Here is a 17181-nt window from a genome sequence, read left to right as displayed (position 1 = left end):
GGACATGGAACATAAGAAAGTGTGAAGTAATTTCCAGAATGGGATGACTTCTGTGAAGGGTAAGGTCCTGATTGAATGGCCATCAGCACATCTGAAGGCATAAATTCTCTGTTTAAGACAAGAAGTCACCTATTGCCCTTAAAATATATCTTATCACGTTTCAGTTATATCATCTGGGGAGATAGATGATCCTGGAAAATAAAGGACACCAACCTCTGCTAAAGCTAGGATTTTCAGGAATAAAAGCAGGAGCACACCTCAGGCAAGAGCAACAAAAGCAACAAATAAACAAACGAGACTACATCAAACTAAAAAGCTTTTGCACAACAAAGGAAACCATCAGCAAAACAAGGAGGCAACCTACTGAATGGGAGAAGATATTTGCAAATGGTGTCTCCAATAGGGGTTAATATCCAAAATACATAAAGAACTCATACAACCCAATATCAAAACCACAAATGATCCAGTTAAAAATGGGCAGAGGACCTGAACAGACATTCCCAGGGAAGACATATAGATGGCCAACAGACACATGAAATGATGTTCAACATCACTAATCATCTGGAAAATTCAAATCAAAACCACACCTGTCAGAATGGCTATTATCAAAAAGACAACCAAAAACAAGCATTGGTGAGGATGTGGAGAAAAAGGAATCATCGTGCCCTATTGGTGGGAATGTAAATTGGTGCAGCCACTATGGAAAACAGTATGGAGGTTCCTCAGAAAATTAAAAATAGAACTACCATATAACCCAGCAATCCTACTCCTGTGTATTTATGGAAAAGAATTGAAATCAGGATCTCAAATAGATGTTAGCACTCCCATTTTCATCGCAGCACTATTCACAGGAGCCAAGATGTGGAAACGAGCTAAATGCCCATCGATAGATGAATGGATAAAGAAAATGTGTCTATACATGTAATAGAATGCTAAACAGCCTTCACGAAAAAGAAGATAATTCTGCGATACGCAACAGTATGGGTGAACCTTGAGGATATTATGCTAAGTGAAATAAGCCATCACAGAAAGACAGATATTGCATTATTCCTCTTATTCATTCTTTATAACAACTCTACAAAGCATGTGTGATTATCCAACATTTTGCAAATGTAGTACTTAAGGCTCACAGAGGGTAAGAAACTTGACAGTCATCCAGTGAGCAAGGTCCAAAGCTGGGATTCAAACACAGGTCCCCAAATCTTCTTTGCCGTGTTCTTCAGAGGCTCAGGCAAGGGCTGGTGCTTCTGAGGAGAGGAGAACGGGCAGAGCCTAAGATCCTGCAGGGAGGCAGGCCTGATCCTGAGAAGGGGCCCAGGTCTCAGGGGGAGATGTGCCCAGGGAACTCACAATGCTGTGAGCTCCATACCTCCCTCCTCCAGCCAGCAATTTCCATCGCCACCAGACAGCTGTTTGAAATACTACAGCTCCAATCCCCATGACCCTCTTGGAATTCTTCCACCATCCCCACAGCCTCAAAGTCCCAGTATGGGAAATTGTGCTTTAGAGAGATGTTATGAATATTAAGGAACAAGTGATTATAAATCTTTTGGCAAACAGACAGTCCTATAGAAATGTTAAATAACCGTATGTTCCCATTTAACTTCATTTATAGTGTTTGGTTGAAACGAAGACATTCTGCCTCTTGTTTAGGACTTACACTCTTCAGTATTTGTAAAAAAGTCATTAGCCACCTCTTACGTAAGACTTAGGGAAGTTCTCTTCATCTTCATGCCATCTGCATCAGAGGACTTTCTTTCAGGGGGTGGGGGGTGGGAGGTGGTGTGGAGGGCTAGTCTGCTCTGAATGCCTTGTAGTTGGCTGGGTCTGTTACAAATAATCTCTTAATTATGTGACTTTACTCGGGTCAAAAGGCTTCATCAACTCACTGACTCTCCAAGGGCATTTCCAGGTCATTAAAAAATCTAAGTTCTGTACAGTCGGCCTTCGTCTTGGACAACAGATAAGACTCCACATGATTCGTGTCCACGTGTTTCCACTTGTTGTGTGACAACATCCTCCTCCCACCCCCGAATTAGTGTACACGTCTCCAAAATCCAATTAGCCATAAAAACGTGGGACCTGTTTCTGGATAAATGTTATCCATAAGTGTTCCAAGAAACTTTAACCTTAACTACTTCATAATAATTAATAGTTCTAAATTAATCTAGAGAGCCTTTCACTGGAGTTGCCAAAAAGGAACTTAACTACTTTGAGAGCCTTTACTCCGCTCTCATCCCACGCTTCCACGGAAGTTCCAAAGAGACGTAGCGGAAAGGTGACGGCCATAGGAGAACGAGATGAAATGAGTCTCTGGTCCTCTGCAGGCTGGACAGTCCACCTTCCACTTCCCTGAGCTGGAGTCTAGAATCCCTCTAGGTTCTTCCTACCATTGGGGGTACCTCTATTTTTCCTCTCTCCTCGGTGGAGTTAATCAGTACTTTCCTCTTCTCTAGAATTGCCCTCCAACATCGACTGTTCCACTATTGGTGGAGGCCATCGGACGGACCACAGTCTTCTGTGGCTTCATCTCCTCCTCACTTTGACACAGTCTTGAAAGTCTGTCTGCACTCAGTGCCCAAGTCCCTCTCTCTGGCCTGATTATAGCACCCAGGCCCCAAAGACAAAGTTTCTGGGGATCTGGGGTTCAGAAATGCCTCACCAGACTCTTCTTCTGCATCTTTAGTAAACTGAGTACTAAGATGTTTTAAAGCACTGAGGTCTTCATTTACACCCTTTAAATATCTGTAGACAGTTATCATGGCCCTCAGTCAAGCATCACACTTACCCAGCTCTGCCCTCTCTCAGAAAATGTATGGGAACAGCATTTGTGCTGTTTCAGAAGATCCGTGACGGCACCAAACAGACTCTGACTCCCTCGTTATCAGATACAGAGGTGAACTGTCTCTACCTCGCACACAGGGAAGCTTCTCCACCTCTTCGTAGGAACTTCCCGTGCAGCCTGCAAACACTGGGGATGTGGTCAAATAGCTATCAGTAAATAACATTTTATTGAGCAGATTTTCATAGTGGTAAGAGTCTTCTCTTCCCTTTTTCTCTAAACTGCTTTTCCTCCTCTATTTCTGTTTGCTCTTATCTTCTAGTAAAATGTGTGAATCTGTACTTTGTAGCCAACTTGGAACAGATTTCACTATGCATTCTTGAAGGACAGCAATTATAATAGTACTTGCTGGTGTGTGTATGGGGGGGCAGGGATGCCAAATAAGTGAGTGAGTGGATAAATAAATACCTGAACAAATGAATACAATTGCAGAAAGGAGTCATCAGGAAATAGGAGATAACATAAAAAGAAGGAAGAAAATCTGTTTACATTTCTACATTCACTACTGATGTCGTACTGTGACTGAAATAGTAAATCCTAAGAAAACTGTGATGACTGAGAAAGGCACATAGCAATGTGCTGGCTTTGGCGACAGACAGCCTTAAACTTGAATCCCGACCCCACCACTCATGAGCCTCCTAAACCTCTCCAGGCCTCAGTTTTCTCTTCTTTCGGAGGCAGGTCGAAACAGCCATCATACCCACGTCACTGAATTCACAGTAGAAGGATGTCGTAAAGCGCTTGCCACTGTACCTCGCACAAGGAGTGCTTAACAAATGTAATTACCTCTGGATGGCTTTCTAGCAAGTGTTAAAGACATTTCTTCTTTTTGCTAAACATACGACATTCGGTCCATGGATCTATTCTCTCATATCTTCTAATTCTCGTCTCCTGTTTTTAAATCCTTCATGTTTATTTTACTGAAGTAATTCCCATACTCTTTTTAGATTAGGATTTAGTAAGTAATGCCTTTGCTGTGTCTTGACCAGCTTTTGGAGGACAGGGTCAAAGACCAAGGTGGTGTTGGCTCCGTACCCAGCTGTACGCTGAGTCCTCTAGTAGTCCCACCCTTCCCATTTTTGATGATGCGACTGCACTGGAGCATAAAATAAAGGAGAGTGCTCCGGCAAGCAGAGAAATGTCTCTCAACATAAATCAGAAGGAGGAGAAAGGCAAATGAGCATTTTTCAAATTCTAAAGGTATCGTTTGAATGGTCTCTCTTCCAGAATTTCTTATCTGAAGTTGGAAAATAGATTCTTGGAATCCTGTCTGCCATTAAAACTTGGAAGTTTTGCAAGCACCCCAACAGGGCAGGCATCTTAGACGTGGTGCCGCCATGTTGCCTGTAAACTCAATCCGGGTCCCATTCTGTTAGTCCCCTCAAAGCAAAACTGCACAACTGAGATTATCCTGGACACTATCACAACTGACAAGTGAGTCAAGACGAGAAAAAGGAGCCAGAAGTGAATTTGCTGTGAGTGGGAAAGGAGGGAGCAGCAAGGCAATTTAGCTGAGAGACTTGGGGACTGAGGGCTTCATATGATTAAGAAAATAATGAGGGCTTCCCTGGAGGCGCAGTGGTTGAGAGTCCGCCTGCGGATGCAGGGGACGCGTATTTGTTCCCTGGTCCGGGAGGATCCCACATGCCGCGGAGCGGCTGGGCCCGTGAGCCATGGCCGCTGAGCCTGCGCGTCCGGAGCCTGTGCTCCGCAACGGGAGAGGCCACGACAGTGAGAGGCCCGCGTACCGCAAAAGAAAAAAAAAAAAAAAGAAAAGAATGAATCCCCAAATTTACAGCTGTTGGCCAGGGAAACCTCAAAATGCCATTTTTGTTTAGGGTTCAATTGTCTTTGCAGATAGGGGTGTTCGTGCAAGATGGGCTGCTTGGTGTGACTGCAGCAGAGGACACTGAGTCCATGGATGGAAAAATTATGTGCCAGCCCCCATGGTCAGCTTTTGCAGGACTTGTCTCCTTTGTTAACCCTTACAAACCACCCACGAGTAAGGTGTTATGGCTATTTCCCATCTTACAGAAGGGGAAACTGAATGGAGAGACATGAAGTAACTTGACCAAGCTCATACAGGGTTGGGATTCCCACTCTGGCACAGGGACTCCTGGGCCATGCTCCTAACCAGTGTGCCATCTGGCCTCTTTAGCAACCCGGAAAGAAGACACAGTGATATGTTAGAGGTATTTACCTAAGCCCTGTCCTAGGGCCGAGATACATCAGAGTTGCTGAAAGTGCATTTCCTACTTTAGCATGGTGGGAAGAAATGTGGGTATTCCAGTATGTTCATGGGGAAGAGGAGAGAGACTTGGTGGAGGATAGAATGTGGAGTGGTAAAGTGTGTATGTAGCACACAAGACACGTGCCCACAGGTTCGAGCCCTGGTCCGGGAAGATCCCACATGCCGCAGAGCACCTAAGCCTGTGCGCCACAACTACGGAGCCTGCGCTCTGGAGCCCGCGAGCCACAGCTACTGAGCCTACATGCCACAACTACTGAAGGCTGGGCGCCTAGAGCCCGTGCTTTGCAACAAGAGTAGCCACTGCAATGAGAAGCCCGCGCACCGCAACAAAGAGTAGCCCCCACTCACCGCAGCTAGAGAAGCCTGCGTGCAGCAACAAAGACCCAACGCAGCCAAAAATAATAAATAAATAAATAAATAAAATTAAGGACTTAAAAACACACACACACGTGTCCACACACTCTCACTCAGTGTCCACAAGAAGCCCCAGGCAAGATGGTGCTCAGTCCTTTTTACCAGTTTCCTCCTGCCCAATGCCGTGGGTAGCATACTCTTACCTTTCCCTTACCATCCTCACATGTCTTACCCCCCAAATCCTGAACACCCAAGCTAGCATATTCCTTCCTATCATCTGGATATCCAGGTTTCCAGTTGTAACTTGGATCTTCATTTCTCTTTGTTCTTTGAAAGCTGCAGACACAGAGACTTGCTGCTTACTTATTATATCCTTATGCTCAAAATCCTGGCTGAAATTGATAGCACTGAAATTAAACCACAGTAGAAAAAAACTTAACATGAAATAAAAATAGCACTTCTTTTTAAAAATTTTTTCATGAGCTTTTGTGTCATTCTGACTACTGGAAATGTCTTCCTGTGAAACTCATATATTTTTTGAGCTTAACACTTCAGTCATTATGATCACTTTACATTTTTACCTCTTCTAACTGGGTTTTTGCAACTCGGAGATCAAGTTTGTTGCATAACATTAACAGCTAATAAATTAGGCTCCCCTTTGCCATTTTCCTGCGCAGGCCTGTTGGAGCCAGGACCTCATGGAATTTGGCGGGAACCTATTCCCAGTCTGATCCTCTCCTTGGCCTCTAAGGTCAGGATTCCGTGTCAGAGCTCTGCTGTTGCTGATGAGGGGGTGGATGTGAAAGTCGCCATGATATGGGTCCATAAGCTTGTCTCTGAAGCCCTCTGATGTACTATGTATTATGTAACATCTCCCACTGGGGTCTAGGACGGCACCCCCAATCAAACACATTAATATTTCTGTAGGTAAATATATGAATATTCCCACTAAATGGGGTAAATGTGAAACATAAACAGTCTAGCCTCAGGTCAGGTTAGCTTTGACTGTCGGGACCTTCACGGTTGCCAGATGAGTTACCAAAGCCCTTTTGGTTTTCAGTTGTTTAGGATTGGGGATTTTATGGGGAAGAGATTGTGGACCTGCAAATGCAAGTCGCTTCCTTTTATCGCGCGTTTGTTTGTAGGCTCTCTGTAATCCCAACAGGAACCTGCACAGGAAGGTACGGTTGTTCTAAGCTTCCTGTCGTAGATGAGGAAACTTCCAAGTGAAGAGTCTAGGAAATCGGCCTGAGGTCTCAGAGCTAGAACGGGGGCTCAAAGCTGGCGTTATCTAAATCAATGTGAGGCTGCCGCGAAGTTCTCCCCCTGAGAAAATAACCAGCTCGGAGGCTTTTTCCTTAAGTGACAGCTTCCTGCATCTCACCTCTCTGACAAGCAGGCCCCTGGCTCCTTGGTGAGAGCTCTGCTGTCCTCACAAAGCCTGAGCTCTTTGGGCTGTCGAGTTGACACTGATCCCCTGCTCTTCAGGCAGGGCCTCTCCGTTCTCTTGCTCAAGATATTTGAAAAAGAGTTGAGTGGCCCAGACAGGCTTGAAGCAGTCATTTCCTTCCCTTCTCCTTTATTAATGGCTTTATTTCTTTGACTCCGCCGTGCTGCCCTGAGGCACCGTGGAAGGCCTGTTTATTGCCTTTGGCTGACATCAGCTTTCTCCCCCTCCACCCACAACCTTATCTCCTCCCTGCCAGCAGGACTAACCTTTGTGCCTTTCCTCCTCTGGGCTTCCCTCTCCTGCTCTGCGTGTTTCTGGGCCGAGACTGCCCGCTCCCACCGCCCCCCGAGAGGGTTTCTGAGGGGTGGGGCTCCCCAGCCTGTGGAATTGCGCCTTGCTCCTGGCCCCCTCCTTCTGCAAAGGGCCTGGCTGTGGGAGAGTCACAATCTGGATTGAAAATGTTCAAGCTCTGTGTGAAAAAGCTGATCGTCTTCAATGTTCTTCTGCATTTCATCTTTTCCCGGGGCGCACACTGGCCCGCACACTCTCAGCAGGCAGCGCCTGGGGCTGGGGCTCGTCTTATTGGAAACCCAGTGCAGGATCACGTGCCTGGGCAGCTCGCGGCTGCTTTGTGAGGACGGTGCTTGTGAGTTGACACCAAGGGAACATGCAGCAGATCAAGCTTCTGTTCTCCCAGCCCTTCCTGAAGGTGCCCCTGGGTTTTTAGGCAAGACTGGGGCTGATACGGTCTGCAGTTCACCGCTCGCCCGTTGCGTGACCACCCCAAGCAAGCTCTTCCTTAACCTCTTTTTCTTTCACATCCTCACCCATAAAACAGGACTCATGAGAACACCACTCCACTTCAGACACCAGTTCCAACGTGTGCTTTTTTCACACCACCAAGCAATTCTCTCACCCCAGTTGAGTGTCCTACAATGCAACTCTGTTCTCACCCTGTCCTCCTGGAGACAGCATCAGATCCCACAGGTTAAGGGTTCAGTTCTAACCAGACTCCTATTCAGATGCCAATGCAAGTGCTGGTTGTCACCTGTTCTTCTGACCTGTGGAAGCTGTTGATCAGAGGCTCCCAAGACCCCCATCCCTGGGTTTGATTAATTTGCTAGAGGAACTCACAGAACTCAGAGAAACATTTACTTACATTTACTGGTTTATCATAAAAGGATGTAAATCAGGGCGAGGTATATGGGAAGGGGCACAGAGCTTCTACCATCTCTGAGCTTGCTCCTTTACCCAAATCCGTGTGTTCACCAATCCAGAAACTCTCTGAGCCCCATCCTTTCAGCTTTTTATGAAGGCATGATGGGTGAAATCATTGGCCACTGGTGATTGATTCAACCTCTAGCCTGTCTCTGTTCTATGGAGGCCTGGGATGGGACTGAAAGTTCCAATCCTCTAAGCCTGTGGTTTGTTCCCCAGGCAACCAGCCCCCCCTCCACACCCAGATTACTGAGTGACTTTCAAAAAGTCACTTTATGAACATAACAAAAGAGTTTTCCCACTCTCATCTCTTAGGAAATCCTAAGTGTTTTAGGACCTCTGTGCCTGGAACGTGGACTGAAACCAAATATATATTTATTATAAATCACAGTCACCAAACTCATTGACTTGTTATGAGGAGTCAGTCAATTAAATGAGCAAATGTGTGCAGCTCTCTGGACAGAGTCCCTCACCACCCCCAACCCCAACAGGAAGTCCTTAGGCCACCAAGGCTTACAAGTGCTAACGTTAAGATTGTTATCTCCCACTAGTTTCTGCACCTTCACTATTGCTATGCTATTGTCTTCCTTATTTCCTAGAATCTTGAACACCATTCATTTCAGAGCTGACAGGAGCATCAGTCATTCTTTAATTGCTTCATTTTACAGATAAGGAAAGACAATTCCATGAACTTGCCCAGGGTGGGACCCCCCCACACACACACAGATAGGGCTGAAACTAAAACCCAAGGATGGGGATTCCTAGTTGGTGCTCCGTACTAGGGTGACCAATCATCCTGATTGGCTAGGGACTCTTCCAGTTTTAGCACCAAAAATTCTCTTCTTAGAAAACGCTCAGCCCAGGTGGTCCCCCTAACCCTGTGGTATTCATGAGCCTTGTTGCTTTATTCATCAAAACAGTATGTTTGTTGTCTGCACAACTATTTACAACGGGGGGAAAAAACATTCAAATGCCAGTTCTCCATATAGGCAATATTTTAAGCCACTGAATCCTAATGTTTTATAAAATAAGCATTTTCAGTTAGCCATGCTGTTTGTTTTTACTTACTTTCTGTGTCATAGCTCATTAGGTTACTTCAAACCAAACAAGCAATCTGATGTACTTTCAAATGGACTAAGGATGAGCTCAATGCTGTTAATAATAAAAAAAAAAGTCCATCAAGTTCTAACTTTTGAGAGTAGCTTACAATCCATCAGACTTAATCCCCAAGTTTGAAAAATTTTGGCCTTCTGGAAACCATTATAAGGAGGTTTTGTTGCAAACACACCAATGGAGTAGAAATGCTATGCAAACTAAAATGTTAAATGATGGTATTAATCCAAATATGTTACCACAGTGGCTGTTTCTTTTGGAAGAGCATAGGTAAATCCAAGACTTCACTTGGCCTGAAATGTGCAGGAACTCAAGAAAAGCAATTAGGGCTCCCATCAGTTTAATCTATAGCAAATATTTATTGCATGCTCAATGTATGCTTGTCACAGGTGTTGGCTATTGAAGTAAATTATATTAAACAAGACAGAAAATGGCTGCTGTCTTCCTGGAGTCTAGTGTAGGGAAAAAGAGAAACTAATATAATTACACAAATAAGAATGGAATTGTATTTGTGATAAATGCTGTGAAGTAGGGTGCTGGGTGCTCTGGGAGCGTTACACAGGGCACCAAATCTAAAGTGAGGAAGTGACATTTAAGCTGAAATCGGAAGGATAAGTTAGCCAGGCTCTGACTTGGGGAAGTAGCGTTTCAGGTGGGGAGACCAACATGAGCAAAGGCGCTGTGGTGGGAAAAGGGTTTGGCGCATACTAAGATACTGAAAGAAATTCAATGGGCCACTGACTTGATAGCCACAGGAATATTTCCATTCTTACAATGGATGATAACAATATTTTTGCAAACTCTGCCAGCAATCAGAACCTCTTCAGCAGCTCCACCATGCCACACTTGCACCAAGAGCTTCTAGTCAGCCATAGTGACGTCATAGCATCACCATTCCTGAAGGAAACCTTGACATCGGTCAGCATCCTCAAGCTGTGACTGGGGCTCAAAATGTGGATGAGGTTTGCCAAAATGCTCAGAGCCAGTTAGAGGCAGAGTGGGAATTACAAACGAAATCCTTTGATCCTAAGTCCAAAACCCTTTCCACAGCATCCTTATTACCCCCCATCTTAAGATGAAATTTTTCTTCTGAAGTCCACCCCCAGCGTCCTTTTGAGTTTTCCAACCAAGAGTGGCTTCTTCCCTGTCCCTCAGTACCATCAGAGCCTGCTAGCAGTGCTCTGCCTTCACTGCCTGAGATGTTACCCCTCACACTAGTCAGCAGGACCCCAGCGCCTACTGGGAAGTTTGTGAGTGTCTCCAATGGGGGTCTCAAAAGAAGTTCTTGCACAGTCACCATCCTTGGTTCTCCTTCCTGTTTAGTATTTGAAGGCCACCATGCATTTTGTCAACAGTAACCATAATGGGAGTTATCTTAAACCTGTCTGCTTTGAAAATCACTCACTGCCTCACCATCCCCTGTGTCTCTGCTTCTCATTAGAGCCTAGAGTCAGCATTCATCCTCACCTTTCGCCATGAGTCGTCCAACCAGAAAGTTATCAAGCACTATGTTAGGAAGATCCGCGTCATTCGCTATTGCAGAATAGACGGCAGGAAAACCCCACAGACACTCAGGATAGATCACTCAGGAAACTGTATCAGACTTTTCTTTTCCAATGAACACAAGGAAAGAATAATCATTTCTTTGATCCTGATGCATCCCTGCAAGGAAACATCGGTACATGTTGTCACCTCTGGGAGAGACAGGTGGGGACCACTGCAGTCTCCTGGTTGGAAAGGGCTGCCTGCCGAAGTTTCTTAGGAATATGTGTCACTTTGTGGTATCCCTATTTTCCTCCACAGTGAAATAATAATCTGGCAGAGTTTGAGGTGAACAAGGTAAGTCAATACCAGATTGTAAAACATACAAAAGTGTTCCACTAGTTCATCAAGCAGTGTTTAAGAGCTTGAGAACTTCCCAGGGAAAGAAGCTCCCCTGTATTGGAGAATTTTTTGATTTGGGAAGTCAACGAGGATCCCGATTTTCTTGTCAAGTAAAGAAAAGCCACAGAGAGAAAGAATGGTTTCTAATCTTCAAGGTGGTTATGTAGATGCTACGGAAGTAAGAAGAACACTTCTGTAAAACGGTGCTTTTGAAGTTCCTCCTTCAGCAATCGTTCAATATTGAATGATTCCATTGAATGGAGTCTCCGGACTCCAGCCACACTGGGTCTGGAGAGGCAGAGCCTTGGTAGAATTTCATTATAAACCTCTGAGATGGAGGTCAGGGTGAGTAGCTTATTTTCACTAACACATTCTTAATAAACTGTTAGCTAAGAATCATTTCTAAATTTAGGATCAATTTGCCTTAAACTATCAAAATAACAAGTTGGTGCCCATATAACATGGCTTCTTATTGAAAAGAGAGAATACACCTTTGCAGGGCTGAATTTAATTTCCAAGATGAGACAGAACTGTGAACATAAACAACTGCTATTAAGAAATGAGGTACATCCTAATTTTGAGGAATTTTGGAATAATCCTTGTGGGAGAGTTGTATGACATTCATCTTGCAGTGACATGAATACCTAGGAAGTTAATTAACCTAAGTATTGTAATGCAGGTTGAGGAAAGGCAGCAAAGGTCTACTACTGGAAAGGAAATTGATTGGGCCGTATTTACAATTGTAGATTGTCAGTGGCCACACAGAGAAACCTGGCCTGAGAATTGAATGCATCTCAGACTCTGGGACATCTAGCATGAGGGACCGCCACCCAGACATGTCCAGCAGAGTCCTCTGATGACTGAAAGATTTACCAGGACTAACGTTTCTGCAATTATTCTCATTCATCTTCTTCATTCTCATTATCTCTCTCTCTCCTCCCCATACTTGTCACCTTCAGAAAATATTTAGAAGCCGCTGGTTTTCTATAGATGATTGCAAATATAAAGTTGCTTCCTTCCGAAATAATATGTTGAAAAAGAATTTTTAAAAGACTTTAAAAGACATTCATTCTTTCATGAATGACATTTACTCTTTTGAGGCCATTATAGCTCCCAAACACTAGCGTAAAAGAAAATGATACCCTGAATGGTGAAACCTGAAAATTCTCTGCTTCCAGAGAGGAATGATCGAGGATCCTGGCATCAGGTGCTCCAGGGTTAGAACCAACACAACTTGGGGTTTATCTAGTCCACCCACTGCCTTTTGGGGTCAAAATCATTCCTCAAAAACAAAACCTTCTCATGATGGGATCTCCTGAGAAAGGTACATTTTGATTTTTTTTTTTTTTTTTTTTTTTTACTGCTGTGGCTTTTCTCATTGTTTGTTGTATGTTGTTACGTTGGTTTTTGTTTTTTCCTGTTCAAGCCCTAAAAACCAATAAGTCATCTCAAGAAAATAATAAAACCCACCATTGACAACATCTTCCATATCTTTCTAGTCTCTTCTACCACCCAAATGCCCAGCTTCACCATACTTCTTACCATATGCCAGTTGGGCCTGGCATGATTTACCTTTGCTCTGTAGTTTCGTCCGCCTGAAGGCAGTCCCCACCTCTGTCTCCAACCTGACTTTTCTGTCCCCCGGGTCCCTGCTGACTTGCCATTTCCTCTATTTCCTCATCCTCACAGTTTCGAAGAATCAATCTTTTGATGTGGCTTTAATTTACATTTTCATAACTACTAGTGGGATAGGACGTTTTCATTGCCACTTTGATCTTTCTTCTGTAATATATCGAATACTTCTTCATGTCCTTTGCACAATCTACTATTGAAAATTTGTCTACTGTAATACTTCTAAAGTTTCTTTTTCATTAAAGATATTGATCCTTTCGCCACTATGAAAGTTGCAGTGACCCTTGAGTTTTATGTTCACCTTTCATTTTTTTTTTTTACATCTTTATTGGAGTATAATTGCTTTACAATGGTGTGTTAGTTTCTGCTTTACAACAAAGTGAATCAGTTATACATATGTTCCCATATCTCTTCCCTCTTGCATCTCCCTCCCTCCCTCCCTCCCTATCCCACCCCTCTAGGTGGTCACAAAGCACTGAGCTGATCTCCCTGTGCTACGTGGCTGCTTCCCACTAGCTAGCTATTTTACGTTTGGTAGTGTGTATATGTCCATGCCACTCTCGCTTTGTCAGAGCTTACCCTTCCCCCTCCCCATATCCTCAAGTCCATTGTCTAGTAGGTCTGTGTCTTTATTCCTGTCTTACCCCTAGGTTCTCCATGACATTTTTTTTTTCTTAAATTCCATATATATGTGTTAGCATATGGTATTTGTCTTTCTCTTTCTGACTTACTTCACTCTGTATGACAGACTCTAGGTCCATCCACCTCATTACAAATAGCTTAATTTCGTTTCTTTTTATGGCTGAGTAATATTCCATTGTATATATGTGCCACATCTTCTTTATCCATTCATCCGATGATGGACACTTCCATCTCCTGACTATTGTAAATAGAGCTGCAATGAACAATTTGGTACATGACTCTTTTTGAATTATGGTTTTCTCAGGGTATATGCCCAAGTAGCGGGATTGCTGGGTCATATGGTAGTTCTATTTGTAGTTTTTTAAGGAACCTCCATACTTTCATTTTTGTTTACAGTGCGTTTGAAGTGCATTTATTTTTGTGTTGTCATTTTTAAACTGTATGGCTTCTGCCTTTGATGCCCTTTGCATTCATTTATATTTTCTTCTAGAATTTTTATGGTTCACTTTTTTACATTTAGATGCTAACTCATCTGGAACTTATTTTGGTGTATGGTTTAAGGAAGAGATTAAATCTATTTCCTTCCAAATGTATAGCCAAATACCCCAACACAATTTATTGAATAAACTATTCTTTCCCCACTGATTTATGATGCCAACTTTATTATATACTAAATATACATGTATGTGTGTGTATGATTTTTAACTCTACTCTGTACTATTGTTTTATTATTTTAGTTTATAATTATTTTTCATGTTTAGTATTATTACATACTTATTCTTCAAATTGCATCTTATTTTTAAAGATTAACTTTAAAATTATTTTTTCAAGTTCCTCCTGCAATTTCATGAAATTTTAACATAATTTTATTGTATTAAGTTAAATATATGTATAATATACTTATATATGTGTATATGTAAAGACATGTATTTAGGCTTTTTCTTTTTATGAACAATATCTTATTTGTTCTTCAGTCAGCAAGTGACCATTTTTATCATGATTTTTTACATGAATTAACTGAACCTCAGAAACTAATTTTGTAAGAACTGCCAAACTGTCTTCCAAAGTGGCTGTACCATTTTGCATTTCCACCAGCAGTGAGTGAGGGCTCCTGCTGCTTCATATGCTCACCATCATTTGGTGTCATCAGTGCTGTGGATTTGGGCCATCCTAATAGGTGTGTAGTGGTATCTCTTTGTTGTTTTCTTTATTTGTTTTCCTTGTTTTCATTTGTGATTCTTTAATGACATATGATGCCGAACATCTTTTCATATGCTTATTTGCATCTGCATATCTTCTTTTCTGAGATACCTGTTCAGATCTTTTGCTCAGTTTTAAACTGGGCTACATGTTTTCGTATTGTTGAGTTTTACAAGTTCTTTGTATATTTTGGATAATAGTCCTTTATCAAACATGTCTTTGAAAATATTTTCTCCCAGTCTGTGGCTTAGGCTCTCAACCTCTTGACAGAACCTTTTTCAAAGAAGAAATGTTTAATTTTAATGAAGTCCAGCTTATCGTTTATTTCTTTCATGCATTGTGCCTGTAGTGTTGTATCTGAAAAGTCATCACCAAACCCGAGGTCATCCAGATTTTCACCTGCATTATCTCCTAGAAGTTTTTTTTTTTTTTTTTTTTTTTGCTGTACGCGGGCCTCTCACTATTGTGGCCTCTCCCGTTGCGGAGCACAGGCTCCGGACGTGCAGGCTCAGCGGCCATGGCTCACGGGCCCAGCCGCTCCGCGGCACGTGGGATCTTCCCAGACCGGGGCACGAACCCGTGTCCGCTGCATCAGCAGGAGGACTCTCAGCCAGGGCGCCACCAGGGAAGCCCCTCTAGAAGTTTTTTGTTTTTTTGTTTTTGTTTTTGTTTTTGGTGGTACGTGGGCCTCTCACTGCTGTGGCCTCTCCCACTGCGGAGCACAGGCTCCGGACGCACAGGCTCATCGGCCATGGCTCACGGGCCCAGCCGCTCCGCGGCACACGGGATCTTCCTGGACCGGGGCACGAACCTGTGTCCCCTGCATCGACAGGTGGACTCCTAACCACTGCGCCACCAGGGAAACCCTCTCTAGAAGTTTTATAGTTTTTAATTTTACATTTAGGTCTGTGATCCACTTTGAGTAATTTTTTTGAAGGGTGTAAAGTCTATTTCTAGATCCTTTTTTTGGCGGGGAGCCAGACAATGTCCAATTGTCTTAGCATCATTTATTGAAAAGACTAGCTTTGCTCCACTGTATTGCCTTTGCTCCTTTGTCAAAGATCAGTTGACTATATTTGTATGGGTCAGTTTCTGGGCTCTTTGTTTTTTGTTTTCAATTTCTTTATTTGTCTATTCTTTCATCAACACCATATTGTCTTGATTACTGTGGCTTAAATCAGAATGCATTGGCCAGGAGTTCAGGAAGGGACAGAGGCACAGATGGCCCAGGTTGAGGTGACATTCACACACAGACATGCATAAAGATGGGGCACCAGATCACATTTTGCAGAACCCTAATGCAGTATCGCAACCAGAATATTGACATTGATTGGTTCAAGATGGCAGAGTAGAAGGACATGCGCTCACTCCCTCTTGCGAGAGCACCAGAATCACAACCAACTGCTGAACAATCATCAACAGGAAGACACTGGAACTCACCAAAAAAGATACCCCACATTCAAAGACAAAGGAGAAGCCACAATGAGATGGTAGGAAAGGCGCAATCACAATAAAATCAAATCCCATAACTGCTGGGTGGGTGACACAAACAGGAGAACACTTATACCACAGAAGTCCACCCACTGGAGTGAAGGTTCTGAGCCCCACGTCAGGCTTCCCAGCCTGGGGGTCCAGCAACGGGAGGAGGAATTCCTAGAGAATTAGACTTTGAAGGCTAGCAGGATTTGATTGCAGGACTTTGACAGGACTGTGGGAGACAGAGACTCCACTCTTGGAGGGCACACACAAAGTAGTGTGCACATTGGGACCCAGGGGAAGGAGCAGTGACCCCATAGGAGATTGAACCAGACCTACCTGTTAGTGTTGGAGGGTCTCCTGCAGAGGCAGGCGGTGGCTATGGTTCACCGTGGGGACAAGGACACTGTCAGCAGAAGTTTTGGGAAGTACTCCTTGGTGTGAGCCCTCCCTGAGTCCGCCATTAGCTGGACTAATGGTACTGGACTAAAGAGCCAGGTAGGCTCCAGTGCTGGGTCACCCCAGGCCAAACAACCAACAGGGAGGCAACCCAGCCCCACCAATCAACAGACAAGTGGATTAAAGTTTTACTGAGCTCTGCCCACCAGAGCAACACCCAGCTCTACCCACCACCAGTCCCTCCCATCAGGAAGCTTGCACAAGCCTCTTAGATAGCCTCATCCACCAGAGGGCAGACAGCAGAAGCAAGAAGAACTACAATCCTGCAGCCTGTGGAAGGAAAAACACACTCACAGAAAGACAAAATGAAAAGGCAGAGGACTTCGTACCAGATGGAGGAACAAGATAAAACCCCAGAAAATAAACTAAATTAAGTGGAGATAGGCAACCTTCCAGAAAAAGAATTCATAATAATGAGAGTGAAGATGATCCAGGACCTTGGAAAAAGAATGGAGACAAAGATCAAGAAGATGCAAAAAATGTTTAACAGACCTAGATGAATTAAAGAACAAACATCTAGAAGAATTAAAGAACAAACAAACAGAGATAAACAATACAATAACTGAAATGAAAAATACACTAGAAGGAATCAATAGCAGAATAACTGAGGCAGAAGAACGGATAAGTGATCTGGAAGACAGAATGGTGGCATTCACTGCC

At 43.6% G+C, this 17181-nt stretch overlaps 1 long non-coding RNA gene across 2 annotated transcripts; it reads right to left on the bottom strand.

Annotated features, from left to right (window-relative positions):
- Positions 1–1059: 1059 nt before the first annotated feature.
- Positions 1060–16540, bottom strand: LOC309831269. Of its 2 annotated transcripts, XR_014297567.1 has the most exons (5): positions 16402–16540; positions 10696–10890; positions 9184–9267; positions 2789–2971; positions 1060–1247 (listed from the first exon to the last, which is right to left on the bottom strand). It is a non-coding gene; the product is annotated as an uncharacterized lncRNA (long non-coding RNA). The 2 variants fall into 2 exon arrangements; XR_014297568.1 differs by lacking the exon at positions 2789–2971.
- Positions 16541–17181: the final 641 nt, after the last annotated feature.

The sequence above is a fragment of the Grampus griseus genome (assembly GCF_964374135.1).
Source record: "Grampus griseus genome assembly, chromosome: 12".
Taxonomy (NCBI): Eukaryota; Metazoa; Chordata; class Mammalia; order Artiodactyla; family Delphinidae; genus Grampus; species Grampus griseus.
The sequence above is the reverse complement of the archived record's forward strand: the minus strand, read 5'-3'. Positions and strand labels throughout refer to the sequence as shown.